This window comes from Ambystoma mexicanum, chromosome 2p (genome assembly GCF_040938575.1).
Source record: "Ambystoma mexicanum isolate Mex_15411 chromosome 2p, UKY_AmexF1_1, whole genome shotgun sequence".
Lineage (NCBI taxonomy): Eukaryota > Metazoa > Chordata > Amphibia > Caudata > Ambystomatidae > Ambystoma > Ambystoma mexicanum.
The window spans coordinates 1495450135-1495472999 of NC_090923.1; positions in this window are offsets into that span (position 1 = coordinate 1495450135).

The following is a 22865-nucleotide window of genomic DNA, read 5'->3' on the forward strand; positions in this document are numbered from 1 at the left end:
CCATTCCAACCTGAGACCCTTCCTATAGCATGAGATGGGATATCCAACTCCTTCCAAATCCAATCCTGGTACCCTTCCGATAGCATGAGATGTGATATCCCAATGCTTCTACAAAACCTGAGACCCATACCATGGCATGAGATGTGATATCAAACTCCTTCCCATTCCAATCCTGACACCCTTCCTATAGCTTGAGATGTGATATCCAGCTCCTTCCCATTCCAATTCTGAGACCCGTCCTATACCATGGGACTTGATATCTCAATGCTTCTAATACCAAACCTCAGACCGGTCCTATAACATGAGATGTGATATCCAAATCCTTCCCCTTCCAAACCTTAGACCCTTCCTTTATCATGAGATGTCGTATCCAAGTCGTTCCCATTCCAATCCTGAGACCCTTCCTATAGCATGAGATGTGATATCTCAATGCTTCTAATACCAAACCTGAGACCCTTGCTATAACATGAGATGTGATATTCAAGTCCTTCCCATTCCAATCCTGAGACCCTTCCTGTAGCATGAGATGTGATATCTCAATGCTTCTAATACCAAACCTGAGACCCTTCCTATAATGAGATGGGATATCCAACTCCTTCCCATTCCAATCCTGAGACCCTTCCGATAGCAGAGATGTGATATCTCAATGCTTATACCAAACCTGAGACCCTTCCTATGGCATGAGATGTCAAATACAACTCCTTCCGATTCCAATCCTGAGACCCTTCCTATAGCATGAGATGTGATATCTCAATATTTCTAATAATAAACCTGAGATCCTTCCTATAACATGAGATGTGATATCCAACTCCTTCCCATTCCAAACCTGAGACCCTTCCGATTGCATGAGATGTGATATCAAACTCCTTCCCATTCCAATCCTGAGATAGCTTGAGATGTGATATCCAACTCCTTCCCATTCCAATCCTGAGACCCTTCCTATACCATGAGATGTGATATCTCAATGCTTCTAATACCAAACCTGACACCCGTCCTAAAACATGAGATGTGAGATCCAAATCCTTCCCTTTCCAAACCTGAGATCTTTCCTTTAGCATGAGATGTGATATCCAACTCCTTCCCATTCCAATCCTGAGACCCTTCCTATAGCATGATATGTGATATCACAATTTTTCTAATACCAAACCTGAGATCCTTCCTATAACATGAGATGTGTATCCAAATCCTTCCCATTCCAAACCTGAGACCCTTCCTATAGCCTGAGATGTGATATCTCAATGCTTCTAATACCAAACCTGAGATCCTTCCTATGACATGAGATGTGATATCCAATTACTTCCCATTCCAAACCTGAGACCCTTCCTATAGCATGAGATGTGATATCTCAATGCTTCTAATACCAAACATGAGATCCTTCCTATAACATGAGATGTGATATCCAAATCCTTCCCCTTCCAAACCAGAGACCCTCCCTTTAGCATGAGATGTGATATCCAACTCCTTCCCATTCCAATCCTGAGACATTTCTGATAGCATGAGATGTGATATCTCAATGCCTCTAATACCAAACCTGAGATCCTACCTCTAACATGAAATGTGATATCCAACTCCTTCCCCTTGCAAACCTGAGAGCCTTCCTATAGCATGAGATGTGATATCGAAGTATTTCCCATTCCAATCCTGAGACCCTTCCTATAACATGAGATGTGATATCCAACTCCTTCCCATTCCAACCTGAGACCCTTCCTATAGCATGAGATGGGATATCCAACTACTTCCAAATCCAATCCTGATACCCTTCCGCTAGCATGAGATGTGATATCTCAATCCCTCTAATACCAAACCTGAGATCCTTCCTATAACATGAGATGTGATATCAAAATCCTTCCCCTTCCAAACCTGATACCCTCCCTTTAGCATGAGATGTGATATCCAACTCCTTCCCATTCCAATCCTGAGACCCTTCTGATAGCATGAGATGTGATATTCAATGCCTCTAATACCAAACCTGAGATCCTACCTCTAACATGAAATGTGATATCCAACTCCTTCCCTTTCCAAACGTGAGAGCCTCCCTATAGCATGAGATGGGATATTCAAGTCCTTCCCATTCCAATCCTGAGACCCTTCCTATAGCATGAGATGTGATATCTCAATGCTTCTAATACCAAACCTGAGACCCTTCCTATAACATAAGATGGGATATCCAACTCCTTCCCATTCCAATCCCGAGACCCTTCCGATAGCAGAGATGTGATATCTCAATGCTGATACCAAACCTGAGACCCTTCCTATGGCATGAGATGTCATATACAACTCCTTCCCATTCCAATCCTGAGACCCTTCCTATAGCATGAGATGTGATATCTCAATGCTTATACCAAACCTGAGACCCTTCCTATAGCATGAGATGTGATATCCAACTCCTTCCCATTCCAATCCTGAGACCCTTTCTATAACATGAGATGTGATGTCTCAATGCTTCTAATACCAAACCTGAGATCCTTCCTATGGCATGAGATGTCATATAAAACTCCTTCCCATTCCATTCCTGAGACCCTTCCTATAGCATGAGATGTGATATCCAACTCCTTCCCATTCCAATCCTGAGACCCTTCCTATAGCATGAGATGTGATATCCAAATCCTTCCCATTCCAATCGTGAGACCCTTCCTATAGCATGAGATGTGATATCCAAAACCTTCCCTTTCCAAAACTGAGAGCCTACCTATAGCATGAGATGTGATATCCAACTCCTTCCCATTCCAATCCTGAGACCCTTCCTATAGCATGAGATGTGATATCTCAATGCTTCTAATACCAAACCTGAGACCCTTCCTATAACATAGGATGGGATATCCAACTCCTTCCCATTCCAATCCTGAGACCCTTCCGATAGCAGAGATGTGATATCTCAATGCTGATACCAAACCTGAGACCCTTCCTATGGCATGAGATGTCATATACAACTCCTTCCCATTCTAATCCTGAGACCCTTCCTATAGCATGAGATGTGATATCTCAATGCTTATACCAAACCTGAGACCCTTCCTATAGCATGAGATGTGATATCCAACTCCTTCCCATTCCAATCCTGAGACCCTTCCTATAACATGAGATGTGATGTCTCAATGCTTCTAATACCAAACCTGAGATCCTTCCTATGGCATGAGATGTCATATAAAACTCCTTCCCATTCCATTCCTGAGACCCTTCCTATAGCATGAGATGTGATATCCAACTCCTTCCCATTCCAATCCTGAGACCCTTCCTATAGCATGAGATGTGATATCCAAATCCTTCCCATTCCAATCGTGAGACCCTTCCTATAGCATGAGATGTGATATCCAAAACCTTCCCTTTCCAAAACTGAGAGCCTACCTATAGCATGAGATGTGATATCCAACTCCTTCCCATTCCAATCCTGAGACCCTTCCTATAGCATGAGATGTGATATCTCAATGCTTATACCAAACCTGAGACCCTTCTTATAGCATGAGATGTGATATCCAAATCCTTCCCATTCCAATTCTGAGACCCTTCCTATAGCATGAGATGTGATATCCAAATCCTTCCCCTTCCAAACCTGAGACCCTCCCTTTAGCATGAGATGTGATATCCAACTCCTTCCCATTCCAATCCTGAGACCCTTCTGATAGCATGAGATGTTATATCTCAATGCCTCTAATACCAAACCTGAGATCCTACCTCTAACATGAAATGTGATATCCAACTCCTTCCCCTTCTAAACCTGGGAGCCTTCCTATAACATGAGATGTGATATCCAACTCCTTCCCATTCCAATCCTGAGACCCTTACTATAGCATGAGATGTGATGTCTCAATGCTTCTAATACCAAATCTGAGATCCTTCCTATAACATGAGATGTGATATCCAACTCCTTCCCTTTGCAATCTTGAGACCGTTTCTATAGCATGAGATGTGATATCTCAATGCTTATACCAAACCTGAGACCCTTCCTATAGCATGAGATGTGATATCCAAATCCTTCCCATTCCAATCGTGAGACCCTTCCTATAGCATGAGATGTGATATCTCAATGCCTCTAATACCAAACCTGAGATCCTACCTCTAAAATGAAATTTGATATGCAACTCCTTCCCCTTACAAACCTGATAGCCTTCCTATAGCATGAGATGTGATATCCAAGTCCTTCCCATTCCAATCCTGATACCCTTCCTATAACATGAGATGTGATATCCAATTCCTTCCCATTCCAACCTGAGACCCTTCCTATAGCATGAGATGGGATATCCAACTCCTTCCAAATCCAATCCTGATACCCTTCCGATAGCATGAGATGTGATATCCCAATGCTTCTACAAAACCTGAGACCCATACCATGGCATGAGATGTGATATCAAACTCCTTCCCATTCCAATCCTGACACCCTTCCTATAGCTTGAGATGTGATATCCAGCTCCTTCCCATTCCAATTCTGAGACCCGTCCTATACCATGGGACTTGATATCTCAATGCTTCTAATACCAAACCTGAGACCGGTCCTATAACATGAGATGTGATATCCAAATCCTTCCCCTTCCAAACCTTAGACCCTTCCTTTATCATGAGATGTGATATCCAAGTCGTTCCCATTCCAATCCTGAGACCCTTCCTATAGCATGAGATGTGATATCTCAATGCTTCTAATACCAAACCTGAGACCCTTGCTATAACATGAGATGTGATATTCAAGTCCTTCCCATTCCAATCCTGAGACCCTTCCTATAGCATGAGATGTGATATCTCAATGCTTCTAATACCAAACCTGAGACCCTTCCTATAATGAGATGGGATATCCAACTCCTTCCCATTCCAATCCTGAGACCCTTCCGATAGCAGAGATGTGATATCTCAATGCTTATACCAAACCTGAGACCCTTCCTATGGCATGAGATGTCAAATACAACTCCTTCCGATTCCAATCCTGAGACCCTTCCTATAGCATGAGATGTGATATCTCAATGCTTCTAATAATAAACCTGAGATCCTTCCTATAACATGAGATGTGATATCCAACTCCTTCCCATTCCAAACCTGAGACCCTTCCGATTGCATGAGATGTGATATCAAACTCCTTCCCATTCCAATCCTGAGATAGCTTGAGATGTGATATCCAACTCCTTCCCATTCCAATCCTGAGACCCTTCCTATACCATGAGATGTGATATCTCAATGCTTCTAATACCAAACCTGACACCCGTCCTAAAACATGAGATGTGAGATCCAAATCCTTCCCCTTCCAAACCTGAGATCTTTCCTTTAGCATGAGATGTGATATCCAACTCCTTCCCATTCCAATCCTGAGACCCTTCCTATAACATGAGATGTGATGTCTCAATGCTTCTAATACCAAACCTGAGATCCTTCCTATGGCATGAGATGTCATATAAAACTCCTTCCCATTCCATTCCTGAGACCCTTCCTATAGCATGAGATGTGATATCCAACTCCTTCCCATTCCAATCCTGAGACCCTTCCTATAGCATGAGATGTGATATCCAAATCCTTCCCATTCCAATCGTGAGACCCTTCCTATAGCATGAGATGTGATATCCAAAACCTTCCCTTTCCAAAACTGAGAGCCTACCTATAGCATGAGATGTGATATCCAACTCCTTCCCATTCCAATCCTGAGACCCTTCCTATAGCATGAGATGTGATATCTCAATGCTTATACCAAACCTGAGACCCTTCCTATAGCATGAGATGTGATATCCAAATCCTTCCCATTCCAATCCTGAGACCCTTCCTATAGCATGAGATGTGATATCCAAATCCTTCCCCTTCCAAACCTGAGACCCTCCCTTTAGCATGAGATGTGATATCCAACTCCTTCCCATTCCAATCCTGAGACCCTTCTGATAGCATGAGATGTTATATCTCAATGCCTCTAATACCAAACCTGAGATCCTACCTCTAACATGAAATGTGATATCCAACTCCTTCCCCTTCTAAACCTGGGAGCCTTCCTATAACATGAGATGTGATATCCAACTCCTTCCCATTCCAATCCTGAGACCCTTACTATAGCATGAGATGTGATGTCTCAATGCTTCTAATACCAAATCTGAGATCCTTCCTATAACATGAGATGTGATATCCAACTCCTTCCCTTTGCAATCTTGAGACCGTTTCTATAGCATGAGATGTGATATCTCAATGCTTATACCAAACCTGAGACCCTTCCTATAGCATGAGATGTGATATCCAAATCCTTCCCATTCCAATCGTGAGACCCTTCCTATAGCATGAGATGTGATATCTCAATGCCTCTAATACCAAACCTGAGATCCTACCTCTAAAATGAAATTTGATATGCAACTCCTTCCCCTTACAAACCTGATAGCCTTCCTATAGCATGAGATGTGATATCCAAGTCCTTCCCATTCCAATCCTGATACCCTTCCTATAACATGAGATGTGATATCCAATTCCTTCCCATTCCAACCTGAGACCCTTCCTATAGCATGAGATGGGATATCCAACTCCTTCCAAATCCAATCCTGATACCCTTCCGATAGCATGAGATGTGATATCCCAATGCTTCTACAAAACCTGAGACCCATACCATGGCATGAGATGTGATATCAAACTCCTTCCCATTCCAATCCTGACACCCTTCCTATAGCTTGAGATGTGATATCCAGCTCCTTCCCATTCCAATTCTGAGACCCGTCCTATACCATGGGACTTGATATCTCAATGCTTCTAATACCAAACCTGAGACCGGTCCTATAACATGAGATGTGATATCCAAATCCTTCCCCTTCCAAACCTTAGACCCTTCCTTTATCATGAGATGTGATATCCAAGTCGTTCCCATTCCAATCCTGAGACCCTTCCTATAGCATGAGATGTGATATCTCAATGCTTCTAATACCAAACCTGAGACCCTTGCTATAACATGAGATGTGATATTCAAGTCCTTCCCATTCCAATCCTGAGACCCTTCCTATAGCATGAGATGTGATATCTCAATGCTTCTAATACCAAACCTGAGACCCTTCCTATAATGAGATGGGATATCCAACTCCTTCCCATTCCAATCCTGAGACCCTTCCGATAGCAGAGATGTGATATCTCAATGCTTATACCAAACCTGAGACCCTTCCTATGGCATGAGATGTCAAATACAACTCCTTCCGATTCCAATCCTGAGACCCTTCCTATAGCATGAGATGTGATATCTCAATGCTTCTAATAATAAACCTGAGATCCTTTCTATAACATGAGATGTGATATCCAACTCCTTCCCATTCCAAACCTGAGACCCTTCCGATTGCATGAGATGTGATATCAAACTCCTTCCCATTCCAATCCTGAGATAGCTTGAGATGTGATATCCAACTCCTTCCCATTCCAATCCTGAGACCCTTCCTATACCATGAGATGTGATATCTCAATGCTTCTAATACCAAACCTGACACCCGTCCTAAAACATGAGATGTGAGATCCAAATCCTTCCCCTTCCAAACCTGAGATCTTTCCTTTAGCATGAGATGTGATATCCAACTCCTTCCCATTCCAATCCTGAGACCCTTCCTATAACATGAGATGTGATGTCTCAATGCTTCTAATACCAAACCTGAGATCCTTCCTATGGCATGAGATGTCATATAAAACTCCTTCCCATTCCATTCCTGAGACCCTTCCTATAGCATGAGATGTGATATCCAACTCCTTCCCATTCCAATCCTGAGACCCATCCTATAGCATGAGATGTGATATCCAAATCCTTCCCATTCCAATCGTGAGACCCTTCCTATAGCATGAGATGTGATATCCAAAACCTTCCCTTTCCAAAACTGAGAGCCTACCTATAGCATGAGATGTGATATCCAACTCCTTCCCATTCCAATCCTGAGACCCTTCCTATAGCATGAGATGTGATATCTCAATGCTTATACCAAACCTGAGACCCTTCCTATAGCATGAGATGTGATATCCAAATCCTTCCCATTCCAATCCTGAGACCCTTCCTATAGCATGAGATGTGATATCCAAATCCTTCCCCTTCCAAACCTGAGACCCTCCCTTTAGCATGAGATGTGATATCCAACTCCTTCCCATTCCAATCCTGAGACCCTTCTGATAGCATGAGATGTTATATCTCAATGCCTCTAATACCAAACCTGAGATCCTACCTCTAACATGAAATGTGATATCCAACTCCTTCCCCTTCTAAACCTGGGAGCCTTCCTATAACATGAGATGTGATATCCAACTCCTTCCCATTCCAATCCTGAGACCCTTACTATAGCATGAGATGTGATGTCTCAATGCTTCTAATACCAAATCTGAGATCCTTCCTATAACATGAGATGTGATATCCAACTCCTTCCCTTTGCAATCTTGAGACCGTTTCTATAGCATGAGATGTGATATCTCAATGCTTATACCAAACCTGAGACCCTTCCTATAGCATGAGATGTGATATCCAAATCCTTCCCATTCCAATCGTGAGACCCTTCCTATAGCATGAGATGTGATATCTCAATGCCTCTAATACCAAACCTGAGATCCTACCTCTAAAATGAAATTTGATATGCAACTCCTTCCCCTTACAAACCTGATAGCCTTCCTATAGCATGAGATGTGATATCCAAGTCCTTCCCATTCCAATCCTGATACCCTTCCTATAACATGAGATGTGATATCCAATTCCTTCCCATTCCAACCTGAGACCCTTCCTATAGCATGAGATGGGATATCCAACTCCTTCCAAATCCAATCCTGATACCCTTCCGATAGCATGAGATGTGATATCTCAATGCTTCTAATACCAAACCTGAGACCCTTCCTATAATGAGATGGGATATCCAACTCCTTCCCATTCCAATCCTGAGACCCTTCCGATAGCAGAGATGTGATATCTCAATGCTTATACCAAACCTGAGACCCTTCCTATGGCATGAGATGTCAAATACAACTCCTTCCGATTCCAATCCTGAGACCCTTCCTATAGCATGAGATGTGATATCTCAATGCTTCTAATAATAAACCTGAGATCCTTCCTATAACATGAGATGTGATATCCAACTCCTTCCCATTCCAAACCTGAGACCCTTCCGATTGCATGAGATGTGATATCAAACTCCTTCCCATTCCAATCCTGAGATAGCTTGAGATGTGATATCCAACTCCTTCCCATTCCAATCCTGAGACCCTTCCTATACCATGAGATGTGATATCTCAATGCTTCTAATACCAAACTTGACACCTGTCCTAAAACATGAGATGTGAGATCCAAATCCTTCCCCTTCCAAACCTGAGATCTTTCCTTTAGCATGAGATGTGATATCCAACTCCTTCCCATTCCAATCCTGAGACCCTTCCTATAGCATGATATGTGATATCACAATTTTTCTAATACCAAACCTGAGATCCTTCCTATAACATGAGATGCGTATCCAACTCCTTCCCATTCCAAACCTGAGACCCTTCCTATAGCCTGAGATGTGATATCTTAATGCTTCTAAAACCAAACCTGAGAACCATCCAATAACATATGTGAAATCCAAATCCTTCCCTTTCCAAACCTGAGACCCTTCCGATAGCATTACATGTGATATCTCAATGCTTCTAAAACCAAACATGAGAACCATCCTATAACATGAGATGTGAAATCCAAATCCTTCCCTTTCCAAACCTGAGACCCTCCCTATAGCATGGGATGTGATATCTAAGTCCTTCCCATTCCTATCCTGAGACCCTTTCGATAGCAGAGATGTGATATCTCAATGCTTGGACCAAACCTGAGACCCTTCCTATGACATGAGATGTGATATCCAACTCCTTCCCATTCCAATCCTGAGACCCTTCCTATAGCATGAGATGTGATATCTCAATGCTTCTATCAAACCTGAGTCCCTTCCTTTAGCATGAGATGTGATATCCAACTCCTTCCCATTCCAATCCTGAGACCCTTCCTATAGCATGAGATGTGATATTTCAAAGCTTCTAATACCAAACCTGGGACCCGTCCTATAACATGAGATATGATATCCAAATCCTTCCCCTTCCAAACCTGAGACCCTTCCTTTAGCATGAGATGTGATATCCAAATCCTTCCCATTCCAATCCTGAAACCCTTCCTATAGCATGAGATGTGATATCTCAATGTTTCTAATAAAAAACCTGAGACTCTTCCTATAGCAAGAGATGTGATATCCAAATCCTTCCCATTCCAATCCTGAGACCCTTCCTATAACATGAGATGTGATATCTCAATGCCTCTAATACCAAACCTGAGATTCTTCCTATAACATGAGATGTGATATCTCAATGCTTCTACCAAAACTGAGACCCTTCCTTTAGCATGAGATGTGATATCCAACTCCTTCCCATTCCAATCCTGAGACCCTTCCTATAGCATGAGATGTGATATCTCAATGCCTCTAATACCAAACCTGAGATTCTTCCTATAACATGAGATGTGATATCTCAATGCTTCTAATACCAAACCTGAGACTCTCCCTTTAGCATGAGATGTGATATCCGACTCCTTCCCATACCAATCCTGAGACCCTTCTGATAGCATGAGATGTGATATCTCAATGCTTCTAACACCAAACCTGAGACCCTTCCTATAACATAAGATGGGATATCCAACTCCTTCCCATTCCAATCCTGAGACCCTTCCGATAGCAGAGATGTGTTATCTCAATGCTTATACCAAACCTGAGACCCTTCCTGTGGCATGAGATGTCATATCCAACTCCTTCCCATTCCAATCCTGAGACCCTTCCTATAGCATGATATGTGATATCACAATTTTTCTAATACCAAACCTGAGATCCTTCCTATAACATGAGATGTGTATCCAACTCCTTCCCATTCCAAAACCTGAGACCCTTCCTATAGCATGAGATGTGATATATTAATGCTTCTAAAACCAAACCTGAGAACCATCCAATAACATATGTGAAATCCAAATCCTTCCCTTTCCAAACCTGAGACCCTTCCGATAGCATTAGATGTGATATCTCAATGCTTCTAAAACCAGACATGAGAACCATCCTATAACATGAGATGTGAAATCCAAATCCTTCCCTTTCCAAACCTGAGACCCTTCCTATAGCTTGAGATGTGATATCAAACTCCTTCCCATTCCAATCCTGTGATAGCTTGAGATGTGATATCCAACTCCTTCCCATTCCAATCCTGAGACCCTTCCTATACCATGAGATGTGATATCTCAATGCTTCTAATACCAAACCTGAGACCCGTCCTAAAACATGAGATGTGAGATCCAAATCCTTCCCCTTCCAAACCTGAGAACCTTCCTATAGCTTGAGATGTGATATCAAACTCCTTCCCATTCCAATCCTGAGATAGCTTGAGATGTGATATCCAACTCCTTCCCATTCCTATCCTGAGACCCTTCCGATAGCAGAGATGTGATATCTCAATGCTTGTACCAAACCTGAGACCCTTCCTATGGCATGAGATGTGATATCCAACTCCTTCCCATTCCAATCCTGAGACCCTTCCTATAGCATGAGATGTGATATCTCAATGCTTCTATCAAACCTGAGTCCCTTCCTTTAGCATGAGATGTGATATCCAACTCCTTCCCATTCCAATCCTGAGACAATTCCTATAGCATGAGATGTGATATCTCAAAGCTTCTAATACAAAACCTGGGACCCGTCCTATATCATGAGATATGATATCCAAATCCTTCCCCTTCCAAACCTGAAGCCCTTCCTATAGCATGAGATGTGATATCTCAATGTTTCTAATAAAAAACCTGAGACCCTTCCTTTAGCAAGAGATGTGATATCCAAATCCTTCCCATTCCAATCCTGAGACCCTTCCTATAACATGAGATGTGATATCCAACTCCTTCCCATTCCAACCTGAGAACCTTCCTATAGCATGAGAAGGGATATCCAACTCCTTCCCATTCCAATCCTGAGACCTTCCTATAGCATGAGATGTGATATCTCAAAGCTTCTAATACCAAACCTGCGACCCGTCCTATAACATGAGATATGATATCCAAATCGTTCCCCTTCCAAACCTGAGACCCTTCCTTTAGCATGAGATGTGATATACAAATCCTTCCCATTCCAATCCTGAAACCCTTCCTATAGCATGAGATGTGATATCTCAATGTTTCTAATAAAAAAACTGAGACCCTTCCTATAGCAAGAGATGTGACATCCAAATCCTTCCCATTCCAATCCTGAGATCCTTCCTATTGGATGAGATGTGATATCCAACTTCCTCCCATTCCAATACTGAGACCCTTCCTATACCATGAGATGTGATATCTCAATGCTTCTACCAAAACTGAGACCCTTCCTTTAGCATGAGATGTGATATCCAACTCCTTCCCATTCCAATCCTGAGACCCTTCCTATAGCATGAGATGTGATATCTCAATGCCTCTAATACCAAACCTGAGATTCTTCCTATAACATGAGATGTGGTATCTCAATGCTTCTAATACCAAACCTGAGACCCTCCCTTTAGCATGAGATGTGATATCCGACTCCTTCCCATTCCAATCCTGAGACCCTTCTGATAGCATGAGATGTGATATCTCAATGCTTCTAATACCAAACCTGAGACCCTTCCTATAACATAAGATGGGATATCCAACTCCTTCCCATTCCAATCCTGAGACCCTTCCGATAGCAGAGATGTGATATCTCAATGCTTATACCAAACCTGAGACCCTTCCTGTGGCATGAGATGTCATATACAACTCCTTCCCATTCCAATCCTGAGACCCTTCCTATAGCATGAGATGTGATATCCAACTCCTTCCCATTCCAATCCTGAGACCCTTCCTATAGCATGAGATTTGATATCTCAATGCTTCTAACACCAAACCTGAGATCCTTCCGATAGCATGAGATGTGATATCTCAATGCTTCTAATACCAAACCTGAGATCATTCCTATAACACGAGATGTAATATCCAAATCCTTCCCCTTCCAAACCTGAGACCCTCCCTTTAGCATGAGATGTGATATCCAACTCCTTTCCATTCCAATCCTGAGATCCTTCTGATAGCATGAGATGTGATATCTCAATGCCTCTAATACCAAACCTGAGATCCTACCTCTAACATGAAATGTGATATCCAACTCCTTCCCCTTCCAAACCTGAGAGCCTTCCTATAGCATGAGATGTGATATCCAAGTCCTTCCCATTCCAATCCTGAGACCCTTCCTATAGCTTGAGATGTGATATCCAACTCCTCCCCATTCCAATTCTGAGACCCTTCCTATAGCATGAGATGTGATATCTCAATGCTTCTAATACCAAACCTGGGACCCTTCCTATAACATGAGATGGGATATCCAAGTCCTTCCCATTCCAATCCTGAGACCCTTCCTATAGCATGAGATGTGATATCTCAATGCTTCTAATACCAAACCTGAGACCCTTCCTATAACAAGAGATGTGATATCCATGTCCTTCCCATTCCAATCCTGAGACCCGTCCTATACCATGAGATGTGATATCTCAATGCTTCTAATACCAAACCTGAGACCCTTCCTATAATGAGATGGGATATCCAACTCCTTCCCATTCCAATCCTGAGACCCTTCCAATAGCAGAGATGTGATATCTCAATGCTTATACCAAACCTGAGACCCTTCCTATGGCATGAAATGTCATATACAACTCCTTCCGATTCCAGACCTGAGACCCTTCCTATAGCATGAGATGTGATATCCAACTCCTTCTCATTCCAATCCTGAGACCCTTCCTATAGCTTGAGATGTGATATCCAACTCCTTCCCATTCCAATCCTGAGACTATATAGATGTGATATCTCAATGCTTCTAATACCAAACCTGAGATCCTTCCTATAACATGAGATGTGACATCCAAATCCTTCCACTTCCAAACCTGAGACCCTCCCTTTAGCATGAGATGTGATATCCGACTCCTTCCCATTCCAATCCTGAGACCCTTCTGATAGCATGAGATGTGATATCTCAATGCCTATATTACCAAACCTGAGATCCTTCCGATAGCATGAGATGTGATATCTCAATGCTTCTAATACCAAACCTGAGATCCTTCCTATAACATGAAATGTGATATCCAAATCCTTCCAAATCCAATCCTGATACCCTTCCGATAGCATGAGATGTGATATCCCAATGCTTCTACAAAACCTGAGACCCATACATGGCATGAGATGTGATATCAAACTCCTTCCCATTCCAATCCTGAGACACTTCCTATAGCATGAGATGTGATATCTCAATGCTTCTAATACCAAACCTGAGACTCTTCCTATAACATGAGATGGGATATCCAACTCCTTCCCATTCCAATCCTGAGACCCTTCCGATAGCAGAGATGTGATATCTCAATGCTTATACCAAACCTGAGACCCTTCCTATGGCATGAGATGTCATATACAACTCCTTCCCATTCCAATCCTGAGACCCTTCCTATAGCATGAGATGTGATATCTCAATGCTTATACCAAACCTGAGACCCATACATGGCATGAGATGTGATATCAAACTCCTTCCCATTCCAATACTGAGACCATTCCTATAGCATGAGATGTGATATCTCAATGCTTCTTATACCAAACCTGAGACTCTTCCTATAACATGAGATGGGATATCCAACTCCTTCCCATTCCAATCCTGAGACCCTTCCGATAGCAGAGATGGTATATCTCAATGCTTATACCAAACCTGAGACCCTTCCTATGGCATGAGATGTCATATACAACTCCTTCCCATTCCAATCCTGAGACCCTTCCTATAGCGTGAGATGTGATATCTCAATGCTTATACCAAACCTGAGACCCTTCCTATAGCATGAGATGTGATATCCAACTCCTTCCCATTTCAATCCTGAGACCCTTCCTATAGCATGAGATGTGATGTCTCAATGCTTCTAATACCAAACCTGAGATCCTTCCTATAACATCAGATGTGATATCCAACTCCTTCCCATTCCAATCCTGAGACCCTTCCTATAGCATGAGATGTGATATCTCAATGTTTATACCAAACCTGAGACCCTTCCTATAGCATGAGATGTGATATCCAACTCCTTCCCATTCCAATCCTGAGACCCTTCCTATAGCATGAGATGTGATATCTCAATGCCTCTAATACCAAATCTGAGATCCTTCCTCTAACATGAAATGTGATATCCAACTCCTTCCCTTTCCAAACCTGAGAGCCTACCTATAGCATGAGATGTGATATCCAAGACCTTCCCATTCCAATCCTTAGACCCTTCCTACAGCATACAATATGATATCTCAATGATTCTAATAACAAACCTGAGACCCGTCCTATAACATGAGATGTGATATCCAACTCCTTCCCATTCCAATCCTGAGACACTTCCAATAGCAGAGATGTGATATCTCAATGCTTATTCCAAACCTGAGACCCTTCCTATAGCATGAGATGTGATATCCAACTCCTTCCCGTTCCAAACCTGAGACCCTTCCTATAGCATATGTGATATCCAACTCCTTCCCATTCCAAACATGAGACCCTTCCTATAGCATGAGATGTGATATCCAACTCCTTCCCATTCCAATCCTGAGACCCTTCCTATAGCATGAGATGTGATATCTCAATGCCTCTAATACCAAATCTGAGATCCTTCCTCTAACATGAAATGTGATATCCAACTCCTTCCCTTTCCAAACCTGAGAGCCTACCTATAGCATGAGATGTGATTTCCAAGACCTTCCCATTCCAATCCTTAGACCCTTCCTACAGCATACAATATGATATCTCAATGATTCTAATAACAAACCTGAGACCCGTCCTATAACATGAGATGTGATATCCAACTCCTTCCCATTCCAATCCTGAGACACTTCCGATAGCAGAGATGTGATATCTCAATGCTTATTCCAAAACTGAGACCCTTCCTATAGCATGAGATGTGATATCCAACTCCTTCCCGTTCCAAACCTGAGACCCTTCCTATAGCATATGTGATATCCAACTCCTTCCCATTCCAAACATGAGACCCTTCCTATAGCAAGAATGTAATATCCAACTCCTTCCCATTCCAATCCTGAGACCCTTCCTACAGCATGCGATGTGATATCTCAATGCTTCTAATACCAAACCTGAGACCCGTCCTATAACATGAGATGGGATATCCAACTCCTTCCCGTTCCAAACCTGAGACCCTTCCTATAGCATGAGATGTGATATCCAACTCCTTCCCATCCCAATCCTGAGACACTTCCGATTGCAGAGATGTGATATCTCAATGCTTATACCAAACCTGAGACTCTTCCTATAACATGAGATGTGATATCCAACTCCTTCCCGTTCCAAACCTGAGACCCTTCCTATAGCATAAGATGTGATATCCAACTCCTTCCCATTCCAATCCTGAGACCCTTCCGATAGCATGAGATGTGATATCTCAATGCTTCTAATACCAAACCTGAGATCCTTCTTATAACATGTGGTGTGATATCCAAATCCTTCCCCTTCCAAACCTGAGACCCTCCCTTTAGCATGAAATGTGATATCCAACTCCTTCCCATTCCAATCCTGAGACCCTTATGATAGCATGAGATGTGATATCTCAATGCCTCTAATACCAAACCTGAGATACTTCCGATAGCATGAGATGTGATATCTCAATGCTTCTAATACCAAACCTGAGATCCTTCCTATAACATGAGATGTGATATCCAAATCCTTCCCCTTCCAAACCTGAGACCCTCCCTTTAGCATGAGATGTGATATCCAACTCCTTCCCATTCCAATCCTGAGACCCTTCTGATAGCATGAGATGTGATATCTCAATGCCTCTAATACCAAACCTGAGATCCTACCTCTAACATGAAATATGATATCCAACTCCTTCCCTTTCCAAACCTGAGATCCTGTCTATAGCATGAGATGTGATATCCAAGTCCTTCCCATCCCAATCCTGAGACCCTTCCTATAGCATGAGATGTGATATCTCAATGCTTATACCAAACCTGAGACCCTTCCTATGGCATGAGATGCCATATACAACTCCTTCCCATTCCAATCCTGAGACCCTGCTTATAGCATGAGATGTGATATCTCAATGCTTCTAATACCAAACCTGAGATCTTTCCTATAACATGAGATGTGATATCCAACTCCTTCCCATTCCAATCCTGAGACCATTCCTATAGCATGAGATGTGATATCTCAATGCTTATACCAAACCTGAGACCCTTCCTATAGCTTGAGATGTGATATCCAACTCCTTCCCATTCCAATCCTGAGACCCTTCCTATAGCATGAGATGTGATATCTCAATGTCTCTAATACCAAACCTGAGATCCTTCCTCTAACATGAAATGTGATATCCAACTCCTTCCCCTTCCAAACCTGAGAGCCTTCCTATAGCATGAGATATGATATCCAAGTCCTTTCCATTCCAATCCTGAGACCCTTCCTATAACATGAGATGTGATATCCAACTCCTTCCCATTCCAACCTGAGACCCTTCCTATAGCATGAGATGGGATATCCAACTCCTTCCAAATCCAATCCTGATACCCTTCCGATAGCATGAGATGTGATATCCCAATGCTTCTACCAAACCTGAGACCCATACTATGGCATGAGATGTGATATCCAACTCCTTCCCATTCCAATTCTGAGACTCTTCTGATAGCATGAGATGTGATATCTCAATGCCTCTAATACCAAACCTGAGATCCTACCTCTAACATGAAATGTGATATCCAACTCTTTCCCGTTGCAAACCTGAGAGCCTTCCTATAGCATGAGATGTGATATCCAAGTCCTTCCCATTCCAATCCTGAGACCCTTCCTATAACATGAGATGTGATATCCAACTCCTTCCCATTCCAACCTGACACCCTTCCTATAGCATGAGATGGGATATCCAACTCCTTCCAAATCCAATCCTGATACCCTTCCGATAGCATGAGATGTGATATCCCAATGCTTCTACCAAACCTGAGACCCATACTATGGCATGAGATGTGATATCAAACTCCTTCCCATTCCAATCCTGAGACCCTTCCTATAGCTTGAGATGTGATATCCAACTCCTTCCCATTCCAATTCTGAGACCCATCCTATACAATGAGACTTGATATCTCAATGCTTCTAATACCAAACCTGAGACCCGTCCTATAACATGAGATGTGATATCCAAATCCTTCCCCTTCCAAACCTTAGACCCTTCCTTTATCATGAGATGTGATATCCAACTCCTTCCCATTCCAATCCTGAGACTCTTCCGATATCATGAGATGTGATATCTCAATGCTTCTAATATCATACTTGAGACCCTCCCTATAGCATGAGATGTGATATCCAAGTCCTTCCCATTCCAATCCTGAGACCCTTCCTATAGCATGAGATGTGATATCTCAATGCTTCTAATACCAAACCTGAGACCCTTCCTATAACATGAGATGGGAATATCCAACTCCTTCCCATTCCAATCCTGAGACCCTTCCGATAGCAGAGATGTGATATCTCAATGCTTATACCAAACCTGAGATCCTTCCTATAACATGAGATGTGATATCCAACTCCTTCCCATTCCAATCCTGAGACACTTCCTATAGCATGAGATGTGATATCTCACTGCTTATACCAAACCTGAGACCCTTCCTATAGCATGAGATGTGATATCCAACTCCTTCCCATTCCAATCCTGAGACCCTTCCTATAGCATGAGATGTGATATCTCAATGCTTCTAATATCAAACTTGAGACCCTCCCTATAGCATGAGATGTGATACCCAAGTCCTTCCCATTCCAATCCTGAGACCCTTCCTACAGCATGCGATGTGATGTCTCAATGCTTCTAATACCAAACCTGAGACTCTTCCTATAACATGAGATGGGATATCCAACTCCTTCCCATTCCAATCCTGAGACCCTTCCGATAGCAGAGATGTGATATCTCAATGCTTATACCAAACCTAAGACCCTTCCTATGGCATGAGATGTCATATACAACTCCTTCCCATTCCAATCCTGAGACCCTTCCTATAGCATGAGATGTGATATCTCAATGCTTATACCAAACCTGAGACCCTTCCTATAGCATGAGATGTGATATCCAACTCCTTCCCATTCTAATCCTGAGACCCTACCTATAGCATGAGATGTGATGTCTCAATGCTTCTAATACCAAACCTGAGATCCTTCCTATAACATGAGATGTGATATCCAACTCCTTCCCATTCCAATCCCGAGACCCTTCCTATAGCATGAGATGTGATATCTCAATGCTTATACCAAACCTGAGACCCTTCCTATAGCATGAGATGTGATATCCAACTCCTTCCCATTCCAATCCTGAGACTCTTCCTATAGCATGAGATGTGATATCTCAATGCCTCTAATACCAAACCTGAGATCCTTCCTCTAACATGAAATGTGATATCCAACTCCTTCCCTTTCCAAACCTGAGAGCCTACCTATAGCATGAGATGTGATATCCAAGTCCTTCCCATTCCAATCCTTAGACCCTTCCTACAGCATGCAATATGATATCTCAATGATTCTAATAACAAACCTGAGACCCGTCCTATAACATGAGATGGGATATCCAACTCCTTCCCATTCCAATCCTGAGACACTTCTGATAGCAGAGATGTGATATCTCAATGCTTATACCAAACCTGAGACCCTTCCTATAACATGAGATGTGATATCCAACTCCTTCCCGGTCCAAACCTGAGACCCTTCCTATAGCATATGTGATATCCAACTCCTTCCCATTCCAAACATGAGACCCTTCCTATAGCAAGAGTGTAATATCCAACTCCTTCCCATTCCAATCCTGAGACCATTCCTATAGCATGAGATGTGATATCTCAATGCTTCTAATACCAAACCTGAGATCCTTCCTATGACATGAGATGTGATATCCAATTCCTCCCCATTCCAAACCTGAAAACCTTCCTACAGCATGCGATGTGATATCTCAATGCTTCTAATACCAAACCCGAGACCAGTCCTATAACATGAGATTGGATATCCAACTCCTTCCCCTTCCAAACCTGAGACTCTTCCTATAGCATGAGATGTGATATCCAACTTCTTCCCATTCCAATCCTGAGACCCTTCCTATAACATGAGATGTGATGTCTCAATGCTTCTAATACCAAACCTGAGATCTTTCCTATAACATGAGATGTGATATCCAACTCCTTCCCATTCCAATCCTGAGACCCTTCCTATAGCATGAGATGTGATATCTCAATGCTTATACCAAACCTGAGACCCTTCCTATAGCTTGAGATGTGATATCCAACTCCTTCCCATTCCAATCCTGAGACCCTTCCTATAGCATGAGATGTGATATCTCAAGGCCTCTAATACCAAACCTGAGATCCTTCCTCTAACATGAAATGTGATATCCAACTCCTTCCCCTTCCAAACCTGAGAGCCTTCCTATAACATGAAATGTGATATCCAATTCCTTCCCATTCCAACCTGAGACCCTTCCTATAGCATGAGATGGGATATCCAACTCCTTCCAAATCCAATACTGATACCCTTCCGATAGCATGAGATGTGATATCCCAATGCTTCTACCAAACCTGAGACCCATACTATGGCATGAGATGTGATATCAAACTCCTTCCCATTCCAATCCTGAGACCCTACCTATAGCTTGAGATGTGATATCCAACTCCTTCCCATTCCAAACCTGAGACCCGTCCTATAACATGAGATGTGATATCCAAATCCTTCCCCTTCCAAACCTTAGACCCTTCCTTTATCATGAGATGTGATATCCAATTCCTTCCCATTCCAATCCTGAGACCCTTCCGATATCATGAGATTTGTTATCTCAATGCTTCTAATATCAAACTTGAGACCCTCCCTATAACATGAGATGTGACATCCAAGTCCTCCCCATTCCAATCCTGAGACCCTTCCTATAGCATGAGATGTGATATCTCAATGCTTCTAATACCAAACCTGAGACCCTTCCTATAACATGATTTGGGATATCCAACTCCTTCCCATTCCAATCCTGAGACCCTTCCGATAGCAGAGATGTGATATCTCAATGCTTATACCAATCCTGAGACCCTTCCTATAGCATGAGATGTGATATTTCAAAGCTTCTAATACCAAACCTGGGACCCGTCCTATAACATGAGATATGATATCCAAATCCTTCCCCTTCCAAACCTGAGACCCTTCCTTTAGCATGAGATGTGATATCCAAATCCTTCCCATTCCAATCCTGAAACCCTTCCTATAGCATGAGATGTGATATCTCAATGTTTCTAATAAAAAACCTGAGACTCTTCCTATAGCAAGAGATGTGATATCCAAATCCTTCCCATTCCAATCCTGAGACCCTTCCTATAACATGAGATGTGATATCTCAATGCCTCTAATACCAAACCTGAGATTCTTCCTATAACATGAGATGTGATATCTCAATGCTTCTACCAAAACTGAGACCCTTCCTTTAGCATGAGATGTGATATCCAACTCCTTCCCATTCCAATCCTGAGACCCTTCCTATAGCATGAGATGTGATATCTCAATGCCTCTAATACCAAACCTGAGATTCTTCCTATAACATGAGATGTGATATCTCAATGCTTCTAATACCAAACCTGAGACTCTCCCTTTAGCATGAGATGTGATATCCGACTCCTTCCCATACCAATCCTGAGACCCTTCTGATAGCATGAGATGTGATATCTCAATGCTTCTAACACCAAACCTGAGACCCTTCCTATAACATAAGATGGGATATCCAACTCCTTCCCATTCCAATCCTGAGACCCTTCCGATAGCAGAGATGTGTTATCTCAATGCTTATACCAAACCTGAGACCCTTCCTGTGGCATGAGATGTCATATCCAACTCCTTCCCATTCCAATCCTGAGACCCTTCCTATAGCATGATATGTGATATCACAATTTTTCTAATACCAAACCTGAGATCCTTCCTATAACATGAGATGTGTATCCAACTCCTTCCCATTCCAAAACCTGAGACCCTTCCTATAGCATGAGATGTGATATATTAATGCTTCTAAAACCAAACCTGAGAACCATCCAATAACATATGTGAAATCCAAATCCTTCCCTTTCCAAACCTGAGACCCTTCCGATAGCATTAGATGTGATATCTCAATGCTTCTAAAACCAGACATGAGAACCATCCTATAACATGAGATGTGAAATCCAAATCCTTCCCTTTCCAAACCTGAGACCCTTCCTATAGCTTGAGATGTGATATCAAACTCCTTCCCATTCCAATCCTGTGATAGCTTGAGATGTGATATCCAACTCCTTCCCATTCCAATCCTGAGACCCTTCCTATACCATGAGATGTGATATCTCAATGCTTCTAATACCAAACCTGAGACCCGTCCTAAAACATGAGATGTGAGATCCAAATCCTTCCCCTTCCAAACCTGAGAACCTTCCTATAGCTTGAGATGTGATATCAAACTCCTTCCCATTCCAATCCTGAGATAGCTTGAGATGTGATATCCAACTCCTTCCCATTCCTATCCTGAGACCCTTCCGATAGCAGAGATGTGATATCTCAATGCTTGTACCAAACCTGAGACCCTTCCTATGGCATGAGATGTGATATCCAACTCCTTCCCATTCCAATCCTGAGACCCTTCCTATAGCATGAGATGTGATATCTCAATGCTTCTATCAAACCTGAGTCCCTTCCTTTAGCATGAGATGTGATATCCAACTCCTTCCCATTCCAATCCTGAGACAATTCCTATAGCATGAGATGTGATATCTCAAAGCTTCTAATACAAAACCTGGGACCCGTCCTATATCATGAGATATGATATCCAAATCCTTCCCCTTCCAAACCTGAAGCCCTTCCTATAGCATGAGATGTGATATCTCAATGTTTCTAATAAAAAACCTG